Raw genomic sequence first — 22,934 nt, forward strand, 5'->3', positions numbered from 1 at the left:
CAGATTTCACCAGAAGGATGCCCCAATTCTTGAGCCATCAGAGAGGCATAAAATTGAGATTTTTAAATAAAATTTCTGAATTGGTAAGTTTGTCACATAACTGAAAAGTGTGTACTAAAACTGGGCCAGAAAAATGCCTGCAGGCCAGAGACAGACTAAAGTTGTCTGATGTGTGCTCTCTTATTTGAAGGAAAACACATTTACTGGATTAGATATTTGAGGGCTCAGGACCTCCCTTGGTTGCCTCTGTCTTGCTCTGTAATGTAAAGAAGTAACTTCAAGGCTTTTTGCTACTGTTGTGAAACCCAAGTTTGGCTGCTTGACACACAATGAGGCCAAACAAACTGAAATATCAGAGTTGGGAGCAGGGAAAACTTTACTGAAGGGCCAGCCAAGGAAAATGGGTGGCTTGTGCTCAAAAAATCCTAACTCCCTGATAGTTTTCAGGGAAAAGCATTTAAAGGCAATTTTGAGGGAAGGGTTGCAGGGTGTGTGGCTTTCTTCTGATGGCTGGTGATGGAGGTAACAGGGTGGTGTCCCTGTAATCTCAATCACCACCCTTTGTATTCCAACCAGCCTGGGTCCCTGTGCTTGTGTTGAGCTTCACATTACCATCCTCCACCTGGGTAAGGGCCCTTGTTCCTGCAGAAGAGCTCAGAGAGATATATTATTATGTATATCCCCTGAGGAGGAGCCAGAATCCTGTTTTATCGCAGCACTATTGTTTCTTCATGGCTCCCCTGTTTCTGCAATGCCTCTTGTACCTAATTAGCAGCTGTTTGGATCTGCCCTTTGGAACTCAGGGAAGATCTAGGAGGCTGAAGCCTTTTTCCTACAAAGGAGAAACAGGGGGCACGGAAAGGCTTTTGTATTTGGGAGGGCTTCACAGGATCCTGTTTGGTTTCATTTCCATTTACTCAATAAAACAATAGGAATGATAGCTGACATATCTCAGGTCTTCCATCAGGGTCATGTGAGATAATGTAGACTGGGATCTAAAAGTTTCAAAATGTTATTGAGAAATACTTGTATTATTTATAAGAATGACTTATGAATCCTGACAAAGATCTATTATTGATCAACAAATAATGTATTGTTTCTATGTTGTCAATTCTTTTTTTTTTTTAGCTTGGAGAATTGTTTATTTTACTGTCTTCTGAATAAGCCATTATCACTTTAAAATATATAAAATATCACAAGAAAGTACAATTTATCACTTGACCAGACTCAGTAGGAAGTAGATTAGCATGTTCTTTTAACAAGTGTTATGTACAACTTCAATGGGTTGTGGGTCCCCTGAGATTGGGGGTAATTTTGATATGACTAATACTTTACTGGTCCTTTTCATTATGACTTGTAACTGAACTGAACTTTTAGAAAACATCTTAATCACACAACAGTGCTATTTAATAAATGAATAGACTTAAAAATGAGAGATATTTAGTCAATTTAAATACCACCTAAAATCTTAATTTTATACCTGTCTTGAATAATCACAATATCTGACAATACTCACCTTTTGCTATAGCCAGAATTAGTTGAACTGAGTAGTGAGTGTTCATTTAGGTAGCTTATATGCCTTCCAATTTGTCATGGGCTCATTTTCCAGGCCTTCTGTTGTGGGTGAGAGGTTCTTGCCTGGTCACAAAAAGAATTCAGAAACAAGACACGGAGGCCAAGAAAGCAAATTAAGAATTTATTATGGACAGATAGTATGCTCTCAAGGAAAGAGTGGGCAGACCCAGGTAGGCAGCTGCCCCGAGTTTCCTTGGCAAGCTCATTACATGGGTGTAAAAATGAATGAGCAGAATATTCATTGGCAGGAAGGGTTTGGGGGTCATCTTTTCTGATCTTCATCCCAGGTCCTTCCCAAGTGGGGAGGAGGAATTTTGTGTCCTTATTTAGTCTTGATCTGGAAGTTGGATGAGGTCATAATGAACCAAAGTTACATTAAGATTGGGGTATCACAAGCAAAAGGTTACATTTGGATGGAGGTCATAATGATTAAAAGGTTACATCCAGATGGTGGGGATTCCTGTCCTGTCCCACCCTTCTGCCTCCAGGACACATATCAACCCAGAAGCTATGTTTTTTAATCCACCTAGAGGATCCTGTTTTTTTTTCCTGTCTGTCCAAGGACCTCTGTTCTTCACAAGATGTATGATTTCCTGCCATTTGGCCCATGTTCCCCTTTCTCTGCTCGTATCTAACTATCTGCCTGCTCTAACACTTCCTTCTCCCCACAGTGGAATTTAAATTGTCTAAATGATTTAAGTGTGGAGGGGGATGAAATGGGAGCAATAACTATGAATGTTGTCATAAGTGACCTGACCATACATGGTTCCTATGGGTAGCTGGGGATTTCAATCTCTGTGTCCAAAAATATGCAGTAAACTTGGGCTTGGTTCGGGCAGGGGTCAGTATCAAAGGGTAAACTTTCACAAGCAGGGTCTTGCTGCTCTACAGGAGTCTGCATTGATCCATAGGGAAATTCAGATCCATGGAAAGGATCTACTTATATCTGGTGGCAGAGATAATAGACTCTAGAAGCCATGTCCACAAGCGACCTGAGCTGAATCAGTTCAGAGATTTCACTGGTTGCACCTATTTTATTTTTAATTGAGATATAATTTAATAAGATAAAATTCCCACATCATAAGGGCCCAGGTTGATGAATTTTTAGAAAACATCATCTATGTAAATCTACACACAAATTAATATATTGACTATTTCCAGCACTTCAGTAAGTTACTTCCTGTCTGTTCTGCACAAAACCCTCCTCTGAGGGGCAGCTGCTCTTCTGGGTTCTATGACTGAAGATGTTGGATTGTTCTAGAATTTCATACAAGTAGAATCACATACTGTGTACTCATTTGTATATGATTTCTTTTGCTCAGTATGTTTTTAAGTCCCATCCATATTGTTTAGCGTATCAGGAGTCTTTCCATGGCCCTAACTCTCATGTTGTCTCTTGATTGTTCAAAGATTTCATCAAAAAATTTGAACTATGACTTTATTGACTTTTTTCCTATTGTTTGCATTCTATGGTATTGATTTCCTTACTTATCTTTATTATTTCTTTTCTTCTATGATTTTGGATTGTGTTAAATTAAACAAAAAAACAGAGCTAGATAGTAGTTAAAGTGGTAAAAACAGATCTTATTTAAGAACTATTACAATAGAGGAAGAAGACTAGAATTGGACTCAATCTCAACCTCACATACAGCATATGGATGTGGGGAGTTACAGTCAAGGAGCATGATGAGGCCAGCGGATGGAGAAGTCCTAAGAGGTCATATCTGGAATAAGGAGATTCTGGCTGAATTTTTTAGGTAGTCAGATAAGTGGGGGCACCAGACAGGTGGAGGAGAGGTTAGGATGGTCTGGAAGATGGCAGTATGCCTGCTTTCAATATAAAATGGCTTTACTTCGTCTAAATGTGTGCCAGCAAGAAACGGTTAGAACTTGATGGCCACAACTGCGCAGTAGTGAAAAGGGTCTAACCTGACATGACTCAGTGCTCATTGTATTATAATTAGCATTGTGCTTTAGCCTGCTCCATGGGTTTTTCTGTGCGCATTATGGATAAGGACATGCCCAAAAGGAGATGACATGACTGAGCCCACTAGAGGCAAGAGTTATCAATCAAGAGACCACCTCTAAGCAAGGGTTTAAGAGAAGGGACAAACAAAGACCATCGTTTTTCCTCCCTTGGATCAACCTGCTTCCCGTTCTTGGAGGTGTACTTTCCCTTTGCTTAATAAATCCTATAAAATCTTTCACTACACAACCCTCCACCTCCCGTCTGAATTCTTATCTTTTGGGTAAGACAAGAATTGAGGTCTTTTCCCTTCCCCTTTTGGGGTAACAAATATGCTTAGAAGTCTTCCTGAAGGCAGGCCAGAGTGATCAGACATCACCCCTAGGATCGTAGGGGAAGGTCAATTTGACATCAAGGTGAGATAATGAGCATGGACAATTTTCTTTAAAATGATTTAACAAGATTCTTGTTAAACTGGGAATGCAGACCCACCAAGGATAAACATATTGAAGCCCAACGTTGAAACCTGATTGAGAAGTGGCCTTAGAGGAGCTGGACTAAAGTTTGGTCAAGAAAAGTGTCTTTGTCAGTTGAATTCACTATGATACTGGTTTCTTAAGATGTAAGTCCAAGTCATTTATTTTACAATCTCTTATTTTCTCGTATAACCATTTCAAGCCATAAATTTCCCTCCAAGACTACTTTGGCAGCATTCCACAAATTTTAATATGTGGTGTTTTTATTATTATTCGGTTTGAAATATTGTCTAATCTCCCTTGTGGTACCTTCTTTCTTCACAGGTTATTTAGAAGTGGACCGCTTAATTTTCAAATGTTTGGGGGTCTTCCCAGGTATTTTTAAATCTTCAATTTAATACTGAGGTCAGATAAAATGCTTTGCAGGATTTGATATTTTGGAGTTTACTCAGTTTTCTTTATGATGTAGCATATAGTCTGATGTCGTGGATGCTCATATGCCCTGGGAGCGAATGTGTATTTTGCAGTTATTGGCTACAGTGCCCCATAAAAAATTAGATCAAGATGTTTGATACTATTGTTCATTTATGTTACAGCCTTAATAACATTTAACTGGTGTTTCAGTCACAAAGACAGGGGTGCTAAAATTTCCAAATATGATTGTAGATTTGCCTATTTCTCCTGTTCATTGTATCAGTATTTGCTTCCTGTATTTTGAGTCACTGTTCTGAAATACACACGTTTAATTCATGTTGAATCAATCAACATTTTTGTCATCAAGAAATGCTCCTCTTCATCCTGGTAATAATTTTTTTTAAGTTTACTATGACACTAATATGGCCATACCAGCTTTCTTATGTTTGGGTTTTGCCAGGCCTATTAGTTGTTCTGTCTGTTTATTTTAGCTTGTCTATGTCTTTGTATTTAAAATCTATTTTTTATAAAATGCTTTGAATTAGATCTTGCGATTGTATCCATCTGACAGTCTTTGCCTTTTAATTAAAATGTGTAGTCCATTTTAATTTGGCATAAAGATTGACATGCTATTTGTTTCCCATGGGTTCCCTGTGTTTCTTCATTTCCTGTCTTGTTAGAGGTTAATGGAATATTTTTAAATGTTTCATGTTTGTTTTCTATTGGAGTGTGTGTGTGTAAGTGTGTATCTCCTATTCAAATGCCTTCAGAGCCTGCTTGACCATTTTACTTTTTCCCAGCTCCAAGCAACAGTTGTTCCTTTTCTTTCACAGAATAATTATAGCTAGAGTAAACATCACTCTTAGTTTTGGGAAAACAGTGCATTTTGAAAGAACATCATTTTAGTTCAATTTTTTAAATCTCTTTTTATAACCAATTGCTTAATGAAGCTAAATGATTTGCTAATTCTATGGATATATGTGTGACAGCTGCTTATTAATGCCTGCAAATCTATTTATTTTTCTACACTGCAGCACTGAGAAAGATTTAAGCTTTTGGAAGGCAAACTATTTTTCATTTCTAAAAAATATCTTTTGCTACCTGGTTTCTTTGTGTCCCATTATAAACTAAAGTACAGGTGGTTTAAAATATATTTTTGCTGCACCTTTGTATTGTGCCATTTGTCAAATTCTAAGAGGATTCTGATATTTTTTTCTTCCTTCTTCGTGGTGTAGAGCTAAGAATCAATCAATGTAGAGCAAATAAAACCTTTTCCTGGGAAGAGGGTTATTATCAAAGTTAAAAAAAAATTGTATAGCTCATTCTTTCCACTATTTTAAATTTTAATTATCTCCATCCTTGTACATTTAATTTACCTGCATTTGAGTCAGAAGGCCACAAGTTTATCAGTCTCTAGCTCCCCAGGTTCCCCTTTTCACCCACTATTTCATGACAACAATCTGTTGATGGATTATGTGTCTAACAGTCCTTTCAGTAGCAAATCTGTTTTCAAAGTTAATGGGGCAGGGAAGAGACATAAATAAAGATGCCCAGTCCCAGAAGATGAGCCATAAATGGTCCAGTCCACCTGGGGAAGTCTTGTTCCTTTATGCCAGTATGTGACAGGTTACGACCCAGATCCAACCAATGAAATGTAAAAGGAAGTCTGCTGGGGGAGGCAAAGATGGAGAAGTGTTCCCTCACTAATAAAAAGAAAATGTTCTTTTGGCACACATCACCTTTCCTGCTGCTTGGGGAAACTCTTCTGTGAGGATGTGATGCTTCACCCTGAAGGTACCACTAGGATACATATGCCCAAGACATTGAAGAACTAGGGAAGAACTTAGGTCTTTGGTGATATTATTAAGCCACTGACCCAATTCTGGAACCAAATTTTTCAAGACATTTTGTAAGAAATAATATGACTTTCTAGAGTATGACACTGCTTGTAAGGTATCAGAGAAGAAGACATCCTAACTGAAACCGAGGCTGTAAGAGAGACTAGGCCCACCTCAATCATAAAAATTGGACAGAACATTGCTCCTTGCACATGATCTATGTGTTTCTACTTCCTTGGGGCCTGTGCCTTGACTTTTCATATAGTTGAGGTTGTAAGCTGTCAGATTTGGGAGTGGGTTTAGAAAAAAATAGCAGATACTTGCTTGGTTCAGTTTGGGGAGTTAGACTGTCTCTCACCTAATTAAATACATGGTCATGTAGTCCATGTAGCCCAGATAATCAGTGTATGATACTGAGGTTCTGAAATTTGGGTTCACAGAGAAGCTTGATTAGTTGAACATCTATTCCTTTAAAAAATTGTTCAATTGTTCTTGTTATAAACTAGAATGAAAACTAATATATATGCATAATTGAATCACTATGCTGTACATCAGAAACTAGCACAACACTGTAAATCAACCAGACTTCAATAAAAAAGAAAAAGAGAGAAAAATCATTTTCTATGTATGTATGTATCTATCTATCTTTCTGTCTATCATCTAGTCATCCAACTAATCTATCTGTCTATCCTTTGGAGATAGAGCTGGGATTGAGTTACAGTTGGCTCTGCTATTCCAGAAATGGAGTATTTCTTGGTCTCCTGAATAGATATCATCCTAAACCCTGTACCTGTTTACAAACATTGGGGTATACCTGTAATATAAATATAAGATATACAGTTTATAATTCAAATTAAATTACTCCAAACCGTTACAGCCCAAATTATAAGTCTGTTTCAATTTTAATGTTATGATTCTGTCAAGAAAGATCTAAATCACTTTCTACAGAGGAACTCTCCATTCCCGTCCCCCTTTTGACCATCAGAAAGGTTTAAGATCATTACAGAGTAGTTCTGGAAGCTTCAGGCAGATATTGAAGATTGACAGGGCTATTAAGTTTGGACAACATGAGCAGAAAGGGAAAGCATTTGGGCAGAATAATAGTGATGAAAACGGAAAGTGAGTAAGTTGGAAGATGGTCTTTTATTTTTTTTTTTTTGCCAAATAAGTTCTGGTCTTGTGTAGGAAAGATTTTAAGAGCAAGGCATAGTAAAGTGAAAGCTAGCTGTTTTAGAGAGACACACACTCCAAAGACTGAAGGCAGTCCATCTTAGAAGGCAAGGGAGAGAGCAACCCTGTGTGGTTGTTCATTTTTATGGGCTTGGTAATTTCATATGCTAATGAGTAGGAAGATTATTCCAAATACTTTGGGGAAAGGGGCTGGAATTTCCAGGAATTGGGCCCCCACCCACTTTTAGACCTTTTATGGTCAGCCTAGGAACTGTGGTAGCAGCTGTGGGTGTGCCTTGAGGCTCAACATCCACTGGAAGTCCAATCTTCTGCCGTCTTGGTTCTAAGAAATTTGTCCTGTCTCAATTCCTGTGTTGTTCCTTCAGTGATTGTGCCCTGCACCCTTTCCCCCTCTGTTACTTTCAAGAGCTCCCTTGTCTACTGTAGGAGTACAATCAAGAAGGGACTTGGGTAGAGAGAAGTGAGGTAGCAATACTTAATAGACCAGCCTCATTACTATAAGATGAAGTTCTAGATTTTAATATAAAATACGTATGCACAGTAAGTGACAACATTTATTTTTAAACATTTTTCTAATAAAGGCAGAACTTCTGTGATGTGTTTCCATTCAGAGTTACTAAGATGTTTTAGGATAACACTAGTCCAGAAAAGCTGGTGATTACCTAAAAGTATAAATTATTTATTGATAATTAATCCAAATAATTTACAATTATCAAAAAAAATCAAACATTGTATCAATGTTTAAAATCTAAGTTAAAGGGTACTAGCAGGTGATACATGAATTTGATTTCCTGCTACCTAAAATGATTTCTTTTCAAATTTTGACTTTTCATTAAAGTAGGACTTTACTTTTCTATCTTTTTAAAGTGAACTTCAATCTGTATCTTTTAGGGAAAGCACAAGGACGATTAATGCCTGTGAATGCCTCAGGACACTCATCATGTCCTATTCTGTGGCTAGATTTATGCCCTAGTTAGGAAACAAATTGTTTTCCTTGAACTAGTAGCCTTTGGGGTCTTAGGTTAATTGGAGCTTTCTGTCTTGTCCTAAACTTCCCATTTGGGAAAAATCCTGAACTACCCTGGGTAGAATTCTCTCTAAAACTGTACCCTGGAACTACAACACAGTGTCAGTCTTTCCTGGAACAGGAGAAAACACATGTGAAGGACAGCAGTCTTCCTGAGTCCTTCTGTTCTTTGCCAAGTGATGTGAGGACACTAATTTGATCTGGTCAGTCCTGCAGGAACAAGAAGTCTACTTCCAGTCCTTTACGGAATATATCTGCTAGTACGATATATGTTTAAGAAAATCTATTGTTACTTCTCTTATGCTTAAATTAAAAAATAATTGGTGCTCTTGGGAAAAGGGACTTTAAAATATTCTAGAATTATTTGCTTTATAGAGTAAAAGATTTTGGGTTGAAATAACTGTAAAAAATTTCTTTCTGAAGAAGTAAGGAAAATTAGAGAAATACATATTTTTTAATTATTTATTTTTATTTATTTTCTTTTCATCTTTTTTGGGGGGAGATAATTAGTGATTCATTTTTTTAATGGAGGTACTGGGGATTGAACCCAGGAGTGAAATAGTTATTTTTAAAGTTATTTAATAATTTAAAAATTAGCATTCTGGAATAAGCAAATAAATTAATCTCCTGTATTTTTTGTATGCATTAAAAGATGAGTTCTAATATATAGATAGATGTCTTTATTTTCATTTGTTTGATTTTTATGACAATATAAACATTATTAACAAATAATGCATTTTAAAAGCTGTAGCTAAAACTGTTTACTGGATGTAAATCTGTCTTTTAAATGGTTGAAGAATTATAAATGCAGATAGGAGTTAAATACCATCTCCTTCTAACTTCATTTGATTGAGAGAGGAATTAAATTGGCCCTGGGTAATGTTGATCATCTGATATCTTTAACCTTTCTACATATCCTGTTTAGAAGAAGGGAGAAGGAAAAATGGAGTAGGTAATGGGAACTGGCATCCTATGACATTTAGTATCTAAGTGAAGCACTATATTTAAAAAGTTTGATTTTAATTAAAAACAAACTAACTCACCACGGTATCTCTGGTTTTCAGATAAATTTGAATCTATGTGTCTAACATGCATTCTGGTTAGATTTGGTGACTAGTCTTGCTTTATAAGATGTAGTGCAGTATACAGCTGGTAAATTAGTTTCCTGCCACCACCACCCTCACCCTCTGCCCACCACTCATGAGCCAGAATTTACTTTTGTGCCAATGAGAGACATCATTAACTTCTGGCTCTACGTATCACAGATGTGACCAGAGGGCACAAATCAGATGAGGAGAATGATGATGGAGTAAAGGACTAAACTTAGGGTAAAATGAACCTTAAAGCACAAAAACCTATGCTAGTGAGTAAGCTGCCTCCCATAGAACTTAGAGAAGAACCAGCCTTTGCAAATCTAGTTTCATGGATTTCTGTGTTTTTACTTGTTTGTTTGTTTTGTTTTGGTTTTTAAGTATAGTCAGTTTTCAGTGCTGTGTCTGTTTCTGGCGTACAGCATCATGTTCCAGTCATACATATACATACATATATTCCTTTTCATATTTTTTTCATTATAGGTTACTACAAGATACTGAGTATAGTTCCCTGCACTATACAGAAGAAACGTGCTTATCTATTTTATATTTAGCTGTCAGTAACTGCATATTTCATTTTTTTAAAATTTCTGTTGATTTTTGTTTATCCATGACTGTCCATGTCCATTAATCTCATAATAGAACTGCTTTTTTTAGCTGAGAATTTGTTTGCTCAATAAGGGGAAAGTTGAAACTGTGTTATCCTAAACTTCATAATTGTGATATGACTTGTGCTGACTCTATTTGAGTTCACATTTAAGAGCCTGTGCATTTTCTGTACAAATCTATGTTTCTTTCTTCAATTTTCTGAATTTCTCAGCCACAGTTTCTTCAAATATTTTCCCCACCCCTTTCTCTCTTCTCCTTCTGGAAAACCTGTTATACTCTTGATGCTTTCCCTTGAACTGTTCTCAATTTTTTAAATTGTTCATTTTCTTTTTCTGATGATGTGATTTCCATTATTCTGTCTTTCAGGTCACTTATGTGTTCATTTGTTTCACAAAGTTTGTTATTCATTTCATCTAGTGTTTTTTTTTTTTTTTTCAGTAAAGTTTTATGCAAGACACTCGTGACTCAGTTTGGGTGATGTGCCCATCCCTGGGCCCATTACTTTACCCCAAAAGATAAAGTGAACTGATTAGTGTTTCTTGGCCTGATCCTTCACAATCTGATGAGGCACCATGTTTATAATGACACAGTTTGAACTCTCCCGTTATTTACTGTTGGGCTTCTCAGAAAGACAGTGTCTTTATCCTGCAGTTGTGGAACAGATAGAGTATGAGTTTGGGTTTCGTTGAGACTTTTTTTCCAGTGACAAGGAGAACACACCTGCAACTACCAAGATCTACTACTGCAATCAGCTGGGCTCCTCATGGCTTCACGTAGTGTCCACGCTAAAGAATCTCTATTTTGTCAAGGATTTTTGTGAAGTCTGCTCAGTATCAATGATTATTTAACCAAGTATGAAACCATATCCTCTCAGCTCAGTTTAGTTCATGTTTTTTAATTTATTTTTTAATACATTTTTATTGAAGTATAGTCAGTTTACATTATTGTGTCAATATCTGGTGTGCAGCACAATACTTCAGTCATATAGGAACATACATATATTCATTTTCATATTCTGCTTCACCATAAGTCATTACAAGATATTGAATATAGCTCCCTGTGCTATACAGTAGAAATTTGTTTTTTATCTATTTTATGTATATTAGTTAGTATCTTCAAAGCTAGAACTCCCAGTTTATCTCTGCCCACCTCCTTCACTGCCTGGTAACCAGATGTTTGTTTTCTACATCTGTGAGACTGTTTCCATTTTATAAATGTTCTTTTTTGTTTGTTTGTTTGTTTTTTTGATTCCACGTGTAAGTGATCTCATATGGTATTTTTCTTTCTCTTTCTGGCTTACTTCACTTAGAATGACATTCTCCAGGTCCATCCATGTTGCTGCAAATAACATTATTTTATTATTTTTTATGGCTGAGTAGTATTCCAATTATAAATACACCAAAACTTCTTTATCCAGTTATCTGTCAATGGACATTTAAGATGTCTCCATGTTTTGACTACTGTAAAGAGTGCTGCTATGAACATTGGGGTGTATGTATCTTTTTGAATTAAGGTTCCCTCTGGATATATGCCCAAGAGTGGGATTGTTGGATCATATGGTAAGTCTACTTTTAGTTTTTTGAGGAATCTACATACTGTTTTCCATAATGGTTGTACCAAATCACATTCCTGCCAACAGTTTAAGAGGGTTTCCTTTTCTCCACATCTTCTCTAGCATTTATCATTTGTGGACTTTTGAAGAATGGCCTTTCTGACATGTGTCTATTGGCCATTTGTATGTCCTCATTGGAAAAGTGCTTGTTTAGGTCTTCTGCCCATTTTTTGATTGGGTTGTTTGCTTTTTGTTGTTAAGTTGTATGAGCTATTTATATATTCTGGAGATTAAGCCCTTGTCAGTCTCATCTTTCGCAAATATTTTCTCCTATTCCTTAGGGTGTCTTTTTGTTTTGCTGTGCAAAAGCTTATGTGTCTAATTAGGTCCTGTTTGTTAATTTTTGCTTTTATTTCTGCTGCTTAGGTAGACTGCACTAGGAGAACATTGCTGAGATTATGTCAGATAATGTTTTGTCTATGGTTCCTTAAGAGGTTTATAGTATCTTGTCTTATTTTTAAGTCTTCAAGCCATTTTGAGTTTATTTTTGTGTATGGTGTGAAGGAATATTCCAACTTCATTGATTTACATGCCATTTTTCAGTTTTCTCAACACCATTTGCTGAAGAGACTGTCTTTACTCCATTGTATGTTCTTGCTTCCTTTATCAAAGATTAATTTACCAAAAGTTTGTGGATTTGTTTCTGGGCTTTCTATTCTGTTCCATTGATCCACATGTCTGTTTTTGTACCAATACCAAGCTGTTTTAATCACTGTATCTGTAGTATTGTCTAGAGTCTGGGATAATTTTTCCTTCTGCTTCATTCTTTTTCTTCAGTAATTCTGTGGCAATTCTTGGTCTTTTGCTCTTCCATATAAATTTTAGTTGTTCTAATTCTGTGAAAAATATCCTGGGTAATTTGATGGGAATCACATTAAATCTACAGATGTCTTTGGGTAGTATGGCCATGTAAACAGTATTAATTCTTCCAATCCAAGAACATGGGATATCTTTTCATTTCTTTAAGTCATATTTAATTTCCTTAGTCAGTGTTTTGTGGTTCTCCACATATAAATCTCCACATTACCTTGATCAGATTTATTCCTAAATATTTTATCTGTTTGGATGCAATTTCAAAAGGGATTGTTTCTTTACTTTCCTTTTCTGATATTTCATTGTTAGTGTAATGTAATGCCACTGATTTATGTATGTTAATCTTATTTCCTTCTACCTTGCTGAATTATGTTATTAGCTCCAGTAGCTTTTGTGTGGAGCCTTTATGGTTTCCTATATATAGTATGTCATCTGCATATAATGACAATTTTACCTCTTCTCTTCCAATTTGGATCCCTTTTATTTATTTTTCTTGCCTAATTGCTATGGCTAGGACTTCCAATACTATATTGAAGTAGTGAGAGTGGTATCCTGTCTTTTTCCAGAGTTTAGCAGAAAGGCTTTCAGCTTTTCACCATTGAGTGTTGTGCTGGCTGTAGGTTTGTCATAAATAGCTTTTATTATGTTGAGATATGTTCCCTCTATACCCACTTTGGTAAGAATTTTTATCATTAATGGATGTTGAATTTATCAAATGCCTTTCCTGCATCCATTGAGATGACCATGTGATTTTTGTCCTATCTCTTGTTAATGTGGTGTATCATGCTGATTAATTTATGTATGTTTAACCATGCTTGTGTCCCTGGGATGAACCCAACTGGATGTGGTGTATGATCTTTTTTATGTTTTGTTGAGTTCTGTTTGTTAATATTCTGTTGAGGATTTTTGCATCTATGTTCATCAACAATATTGGCCTATAGCTTTCCTTTTTCATAGTGTCTTTGTCTGGCTTTGATATCAGGGTGATGGTAGCTTCATACAATGAGTTTGAGAGTATTCCCTCCTCTTCAATCTTTTGTAAGACTTTGAGAATGACAGATGTTATCTCTTCTTTGTATGTTTGATAGAATTCACCAGTGAAGCCATCTGGTCCTGGACTTTTGTTTGCAGGGAGGTTTTATTGCTGATTCTATTTCACTTCTGGTGAGTGGTCTGTTCAAATGATCTATTTCTTCTTGATTCAGTTTTGGTGGACTGTATGTTTCTAGCAATGTGTCCGTTTCCTCTAAGTTGTCCATTTATTGCCATATAGTTGTTTACTTCATGCTTATTACACACTTAAACACATTATTTGAACAAAATGTACCTCATATCACAGACAGAGGATCTTTGATTAATCTCTTCAAAGGAATGGAAACAAGGGGCACAGGTAGATTATAAGGCAGGTTTCTGACAGTCCCACATCTACATAAATATTTGAACAGTGAAAGTCTGGATTAAATAAAAGTAGTGAATTTACAGCACAGCTTTTATGTAATATTAAATAAGATATTACTCTAATTTTTAGTTTCATCATTGTAAATTACAGATAATAATAGTTTTGACTTTATGCAAGTATTAAATGAAACTACATATGCAAAGCTCTTGGCATCCTAAGTTATAGGAAGCACTCAAGAAACATTACATTTTATAATCTCGTATTCTTCCCCCTTCTTCCCTTTCTAAGCCATCAAGTTATTATCAGCAAAAAAAAGAAAAAGAAAAAAAATGTTACACTGAAAATCATAATACAAAGATCAGCATCCACCCTTTATGTGTGTGTGATTGAGCATCAGTGTCCTTACTCACCTTTTCAGCACTCTATTTCTGTGACACCTTTGATACTTTGAGTTTGGGAGGGATGCATATGGGAATAGAAGGAAGATAGAACAGACAGTGGGGTTGCTGCCTCTCATTCATCACAACTCAATAGAAACATTTTTATGTGTAGTGATGCACATGGCAGAGGGCACAATCCTCTCAGGTAACTGTATGCTCTGATCTTAAAAGGCTGAGGGCATTCTCAGCTTTTGAATTTAAAAGGGCTAACATTTACATAAAAGAAGTAATGCATGTGTGTGTATGTGTGTGTGTCTGGATGTCTGTCCTGTCTGTGGGTAGGTTTATTGGAATGGGAAAATAATCCAGGCAGTACTGTTTTTAAATATTGCCAGTTTCTGTATCTGTGACTTCTTTACCATTGTGAAAAAAAAATTGTATGGCGGCTTAATGCCTACTACCTATTTCCAATCTCCCCCAAAATCAGGTATTGTGAGAATGAACACTGGTTATAGAAAGTTGGGGGAAAAAAGTTCTGAGCCACTGAATCAGGATAGTACAAATCCAAAGGTAAGGTGTGAAGAAATTTAGAAACTGAGACCAGGAAAATGTTTTGAAGTGTGTTTCCTTTTTCCTTTCTACTTTTACTGGTCCCTTTTACTACTGTGCTCTTTTATTTTATCTTTCCCACTTCCTTATTGTCTTATCCTTAGTTTCTCATTATCTTTTTTTCTTTTTGGTAGCATTTATTTCCTCATCATTCATTATTCCTTTTTTTAATTCACTATCATTTTTGTTCTATAATTTAAATTTTTGAGGAAAAAATCAGAAAATCAAGTAAATTATATAATTTAAAGTGAATATGAATTGCATAGGCAAATCTCTTTCAGTTTATTTTATTTTACTTCAGTTTCAACATGTTATTTATCTGTAGATTGTGTATGATAGATTACTAGTTAACAATAAATTATACATGTGTTTAATGTCACTCACTTCTAATCTATTTGTGAGAAAACAGAAGAAGCTAAATATTTTATTTCATAGCTATTTGGAGAGAACCAATATGATATGTGTATCCACGAATGTATGTAGAGAGAGAGAGAGAGATTTTTAAAAATCATCTCACCTGACTATGTGATTATGAGGGCTGGCTAGTGTGAAATTTGGGGAGGAGGCAGGTAAACTAGAGACTCAGGGAAGAGTGGATATTGTGGTCTAAAGGTTATTTGGGAACAGCATTCTTTTTTTTCAAGGGGAATATTTTTCTCTTAAGGCATTTGATAGATTGGGTGAAGCCCACCTTCCTCATGGAGGGTAATCTGTATACTCAAAGGCTACTAATTTAAATGCCAATTACATCTAAAAAAATACTTCCACAGCAACACTCTGACTAGTGTTTGATAAAGATATTTGGGCACCATAGCCTAGCCAAGTTGATACTTAAAATTATCCTCTACAGATCCACCCTTTGTCACATTTGTCCCCCATACACATTTTCTTAAACCATACTTCCAATAAAGACAATAGCAAAGTAATCATTCTGTCTAACATGGTTTAAATTATTCTATACTCAACTGAAAATGTGGTAACCATTTTCCTAGAAGAGGATGCAAAGTCTTTGGATGATGTTCACGCTTCTACTTGTAACTGAAATACTATGACGTAAAGTCAACAAATATTTTTACATACTCGGATGTGACTTCAATTCATTATATGTTATATGATAAAGGAATAAGAGAAAAAACAAAGATTTTTGATATACACATAGTAAAATATGTGTGTACATTTTATTTTATTCATAGTAAAATAAAAATAGATACTCATACCAAGAGCAGTACTCCTTTCTGTACTTTCAAAGTAGCCACAGCTGGTATTCATAACTATCTTCTCCCACTGCCTATTCCATATTTCCTTTTCCCCGTGCAAACATCTCAGCTGGTCCTGGTTCTTTACCTTTTGGAGTAATTCAGATTTTTATTTCTGAAGAATCTGGGCCTTTAGTGTCCCTTCCTGAATTGAATTGTTGTAGTTTTCCCTTGATTTTCTTCACAGGGCATCATAGTACTAAGAGATGCCCCAAGGGATCTCCAGTATCCTCTTCCTTATCTACATTGTGAAGTAGCAGCCCAATTTCTTCTCAGTAATCAGGATGAATCACCCTTGCCAGCACAGTATCTCTTCTTTCTCTGTTCTTTCAGGGGAATAAATAGCCCAGAATGACTAGGTATCAGTCTTCTCATTAAATGCATATGTGTCTTGGTGGAAATATTCTTCACTTTGGAATTAAGACATGTCAATCAGCAGAATAGAAGTTCATAAGGACTAGACAAAAATTTTGTTCTAGTGGATCACTAGGGGGATTAATGAATCGTGAGTGGTATTATGCCCATTTCCATCCTTTGATTCTTGGACATGTTAATCCTACTGATGGAGAAACAGCACCACGTATTGGATTCTAATTCAGAACATATACAGCCTCCTGGAGAACCTTGCCTCATGAGTATTTGAATAAGAGTATTTATCAGTTGTAATTTGCATATACCCATTGTTACATAACATGGTAAATTATCAGTGTTCTCTACTACTAGAAATAGTCGTTAGTGTCTTTAAATCTAATCAAACTAGAGAACCAATTTCAGAAACCCTAGAACCAATTTAAAAAAAACTAATTTTTATGATTCTGTTCCTCTAGAACCACTCTTGGTACTAAGGCCTGCATTTAGTTAGGGTTCTTCAGAGAAACAGAACCAAAAGGATAAACAAAATATAAATAAAGGAAGAAAAGAAAGAAAAAAGAAAATAAAAAAGAAAGAGAGAAAGAAAGAAAAAAATTTGATTTTTGAAAAATACAGGGGTAAAGGGTGCAAACACACCACACAATCAAAAATTCACATATAACTTGTTTTGATTTTCCCAAAACTTAATGATGAATAGTCTACTGTAGACCAAAAGCCTTACCAATAACAGTCAATTAATAAATATTTAATATGTTACATATATTATGTACTGTATTCCTCTAATAAAGTAAGCTTGAGGGAAGAAAATGTTATTAAGAAAATCATAAGGAAAAGAACATACACTTACAGTGCTGTATTGTATTTATCAATACTGTAACTTTATGTTCTCTGTAAGATGAATTGTCTATCAGTACCTATATCAATATTGTCTCATATCATACAAAACACTGTAGGAGTTACATATATTACTAACATTAGACACCAAAAATGAAAAGATGTAAAAAAGAGATTGCATTTGCTTACAGTATAATTATTCATACATTGATAACAAAGAGGCAGCAGTATGATTACTTTATGGCAGCCTATGATAATTGGTTCTATTGCTTTATGATACCCTAGCCTTGACACTAATAAATGAATCATTACAAAATTTATGACATACATTATTACAGTCATATTCATAATACAGTATTGGAAAAATTGTACCATCTTACCTATGAGAATCAGCTATTACTCAGTGTCTCCAGTTACATAAGAAAGAGGCGTACCATTCAGCAATGTAATTCTTTGAAAGCCAAGTCATAGAACAGTAAGAAAACTAGCACATTATCAAGTTCATATTAAATATCACTCACTTCATGCCTGTGTAAGGGTATGTATCCACTTCCATACAAGTCTTGTACATGGTGTTCTACACGATGAATACTCAGGCCATGACAACACAAAAATGTCTATACAGTTCTTGCCATACAGTTATTAGATTTTCACACAAAGGCTCTCACACATGTACAGCAGATAAGTGTATTAATTGTATACTATGATGATTATTTTCTCTTCATTACGTGGAAGTGGATCATCATAATGGTCTTCATCCTCATTCTGTTCACATTGAGAAGGCTGAGAAGGAGGAAGAGGAGGGGTTGATTTGCTGTCTCAGGGGTGGCAGAAGCAGAAGCAGAGAAGGAGGTGGAAGGAGAAGTCAGAGAGGTAGGCACACTCCATGTAACTTTACAAAAATACGTCATAATTTCTGTCTGACTCTTTTGCTTTTCAATTTCACTTCAAAATAGTTTTCTGTGGTACCAATCCTTCCTTTCCCATTTGCTTTGGTTTCAGTGCCCTTATCATATAAGACTCTCCTTTGTAAAAAAAAAAAAAAAAAAGTTAAAAGCAGTCTTAGATAATCTGAACCCCTCTGCCAAATTGTCTGATGTCAATTTATTTTCTAGCACTGCTTCTTCTTTGTTTTCTTCCTCGTTGTCTGGCAGTGGTTTGGAAACACTCATTTTTGTCAAGTCTTCTCCTAACTCCCCTGGTGTGGTGTCTATTAGCTCTTGAATTTCTCCAGGGCCCATGTTCTGAAACTCTTCACCCCCAACCTTTATTTTCTCCTTCTCCTTCTCCTTCTCCTTCTTCTCCTTCTTCTCCTTCTTCTCCTTCTTCTCCTTCTTCTCCTTCTTCTCCTTCTTCTCCTTCTTCTCCTTCTTCTTCTTCTTCTTCTTCTTCTTCTTCTTCTTCTTCTTCTTCTTCTTCTTCTTCTTCTTCTTCTTCTTCTTCTTCTTCTTCTTCTTCTTCTTCTTCTTCTTCTTTTTTCCTTTTACCATATCCACAGTCTCTTTCATAATTTCCTTAATTGGCTTCTGTCTTAAATCCTGTGAAGTCATGCATAACATCTGGATATGGTTTTCTCCAGCAGGAGTTTATTGTTTTGGGCTTGATGGCTTTTACAGCTTTTTCTAATAACAACAATGGCATCTTCAATGGTATAACCTTCCCAGACTTTCATGATTTTCTCTCTATTGGAGTTCCTTTCTATAAGACTGACCATCCTTTCCATCAGGTACAGTGTGTAATGAGACTTATAGGTACTTTGACTCCTGATCTAGAGGCTGAATTAGAGACATTATGTTTGGAGGAAGCAGACAACTTTAATGCCTATGGCATTGAACTTAGAGGGTTCTGGAGTTCTGGATGGCCAAGGGTATTGCCCAATTTCAAAAGAACTTTAAGAGGCAGTCCCTTACTGGCAAGGTACTTTCTGACTTCAGGAACAAGGCATCAATGGAAAAAAAAAAAAAAACCCCAGAAAAAAGATTCTCCCCATCCAGGCCTTCTTCTTGTACAACCTGAAGACTGGCAGCTGGTGTTTATCTTTTCCCTTCAAGGCTCAGCGGTCATCAGCTTTACAGATAAAGGCAGTCCTGATCCTAAACCTAACAGCATTTGCACAAAACAGTAGAATTAGCCTATCTCTCTCTGCCTTAACTTCTGGGGCTTGTTCTCTTCCTTGGTAATAAATATCCTTTTTGGCATTTTTTCCACCAGGATAGAGCACTTTTGTCTGTGTTAAAAACTTGTTCAGGAAGATAGCCTTTCTCCTCAATAATTTTTCTTGTAGTGTCTGGGAACTTGTCTGTTGCCTCTTGGTCAACACAAGCTGCTTCTCATGTTCTCTTGACATTCTTTTTAGCCAAACCTATTTCTAAAATTATTAAACCATCCTTTGCTGGCATTAAATTCTCCAGCTTTAGATCCTTCACTTTCCTTTTGCTTTAAGTTGTCATACAATGACTTCACTTTCTCTCGAATCATATTAGACTCTGTAGGTATGCCTTCCTTATAACAATCCTCTATCCACATAAAAGCTGCATTTTCAATATGAGATATAAAGGTATTTCCCAAAAAGTGCAAAGTTTTCTCACCTGCTGGTATAGCTGCCGTGAGGGCTTCACAGATTGCCTTTTTCTTTTTTCACACTGGTACTTATCCTGGATTTATTTATCTTGAAATGGTGGGCAATTGTAGCAGCAGACCACAATCTATGGTACATATCAAGCAATTCAACTTTTTCTTGTAATGTCAAGACTTTTCTCTGCTTCTTGGGACCATTTCCATTATCACTAGTGGCACTTCATATGGGTCCCATGGTGTTATTCAAGGTTTACAGTATCGCACTAAACACAATAAAAAATATGGGAGAGCTGCGGGAGATCGCTTTTTACTGCAATACACAGTTTACTGGAGAGATATACTGCTTACGTGGAGAAAATTAGCATCACAGGGTATTTTTAGTGTATATTTGCAACACTTGGGCTCACCACAATAGCAACAGGAGATGGCTATGAAATTATTACAGTAGTACAGCATGTACTTCAGTTAATTTTATGCACTTATGATTTAATACTGCATCTTTGTTTATTTATATTTCTCTTGATTATGAATGGCACCATGTAGTCTCTTTCTGAGTTGTAATAAATTTTAACTTTTCGTTATAGATTTGTGTATATTTTAAGTTCTTAAATGATAACATAGACTAGTATCTGTATACATATTATGCATTCAAGACATATATAACTTTTTCTTAAATTTTTTTCACCATTTAAAGGCTGCATGGGTCATCTGTTAGTTTTTTCAAATTGTTGCAAGTCTTCAAAAGTTTTTTCAATATATTTATGGAAAACAATAGTACATAAATAAACCCATGCAGTTCAAACCTGTGCTGAACAAGGGTCAGTTGTAAATATATACATATTTACTATACATATATACATATTTATCATAAGTTTATTTTACAAATAGAGAAAGAGAAAAAGAGAGGGAGAGAGATTTTAATTAACTGGCTCACACCATGACCTAAAAATGGATGATCTAATGATTCAGTAATTGGAAAAGACATCAGTAAAGACTGCTTTAAATTTTGGTAGAAAGTTCCTTTCAGGTATTGTTAACTGCCACCGATATACTTAAATTAGCCATTAATAGTTGGTTCCATATTTCACAATTAAAGTGAAATCACCTATCCAATAAGAAATTGAAAGAAGTGGAAAACAAGGTCTTTAACTTAGGCCCCACAGAGATCCTTCGGATGGTTCATGGAGATTTGCCGCTTACCTGGATCCTTAAAACAAGCAGATAACCATATGAAGTAGGCAGCTTCTACTCAAGAAGCTTGGAATATAATTATTTTATATGTTACAAACTAATTTACATAACTCTTGCTTATTATACTTTTGTTGGACTTGCTATATTTACTGGTTTCAGCTTACATGCATTTGACTTAATCTTTCATGCTCTTTTACCAATAATAACGTGCTGGTCAAGACTTCCTAGAGGCAATCATTTCCCTACCTGATAACTGAGTTCTCCCATTTACTATTGATATAATCAGTCTGAAAGTCTGCTGAATGTGTCATAACTTGTCATAAGCTGAGTAAATGCAAATGATAGCTGTACCTGAAATTAATGTTGCTAATGAGAACTTTGATTTTGGATATCCTAGTGAGTAAATAAATAAATAGCCTTATGTGATACCAGAATGGTACTCATAATAGACATTTAGGACAGAGTTGATACAACTATACTTATGTAACAATTAAAGGCCATTATCATATGCATTGGCTTATTCTGCAGCCATACTTATCATGTATCATTTGTATATGCAGTTTCTTTAGTAATAATTCAAATCAAATATCAAAAATAAAAAAGACTAAATATTTAAAATGAGTTAATTCTATAATTCACATATATACTAGCATTAGTATCCATTTGTTATTACAACCCCCATAGACAATACACAGTGCCACTAAGTTTGGTTGATCACATCTTCTATGATCTGGTTTGGTTTGTTTCCTATGCAGGAAATCAGATTCTTGTACTCAGGGCTAATTGTTCTGTGGTGATATTAGACTATTCCAAGCATATAAAATACACACAGTAGAAAATTTTTGTTTATAAATTATATGAGTGCAAAACATTCTTACTAAGGACACACATACTAACCAGTAGATCTGGCTTCTAAGGATTCTAATCACACCAATATGAATTGAAGAAATTTGGTTGGCATCAAAAATCTGACATAATACGTATTACATAGCCTCAGCCCTGGGAGCACATCCAATTTCTTAGCCCAAGTAGTTAGGAATAATAGACTGGGCTTAAATTTTCTTTTGGCAAACTAGGAAAGTGGGGATTTTTTTTTCATCACTGTTAACACTTTCTGATGTACTTGATTCATTACTATAGTTATGATATAGAAATGTATTTTGAAGTTCAAGACTGAGTACTGCATCTATTTAGATTGGCTTGGGAAGACTGGAATCTCTTCAGTTATGTAATCCTGGGAAATATTCTCCAAGCTTTCAAAGTGTTGTCTAGTCCTTTCTTATTATATTTTTAGGACTACTTATTGGTCTCACAGTTGTCCAGTGTCTGTGAACCAGAATTTCAAAGCCTTCTGCAGAGCACATCCTGATAGTAAGAAGGAAAAAAAAAAAAAGGATAATTCCAGTGGACACAAACAAAAAGTTGAATGCTTGTGAAAAAACATTCATCTTAAAAGAGAATCAAGAACAGTGGTGAAGATTTACACAATCCTTAGTGATGTTTCTTGCAGCATTTCCTGAGGGGGAAAAGAAACTAATGATAATAAAATAATAAAAATAATAAATCTCATACTCTTAAGGAAGAAACAGATTATTTTGTAACCATGGTAACAGCTACCACTAGACTGCTTTTAAATTCACAGAACATATCAAGAACATTTTGTCTCGGTAAAAATATTCTGCCAGCCACACAGTCAGTATCAGC

At 35.6% G+C, this 22,934-nt stretch overlaps 1 long non-coding RNA gene across 1 annotated transcript; it reads left to right on the top strand.

Moving 5' to 3' along the window:
- The first annotated feature begins 1,781 nt into the window (after nucleotides 1–1,781).
- On the top strand, nucleotides 1,782–21,461 carry LOC116665267. The gene is made up of 3 exons (XR_004321799.1): nucleotides 1,782–1,862; nucleotides 12,992–12,996; nucleotides 21,450–21,461. It is a non-coding gene; the product is annotated as an uncharacterized LOC116665267 (long non-coding RNA).
- The last annotated feature ends 1,473 nt before the right edge of the window (nucleotides 21,462–22,934 follow it).

This window comes from Camelus ferus, chromosome 8 (genome assembly GCF_009834535.1).
Source record: "Camelus ferus isolate YT-003-E chromosome 8, BCGSAC_Cfer_1.0, whole genome shotgun sequence".
NCBI lineage: Eukaryota > Metazoa > Chordata > Mammalia > Artiodactyla > Camelidae > Camelus > Camelus ferus.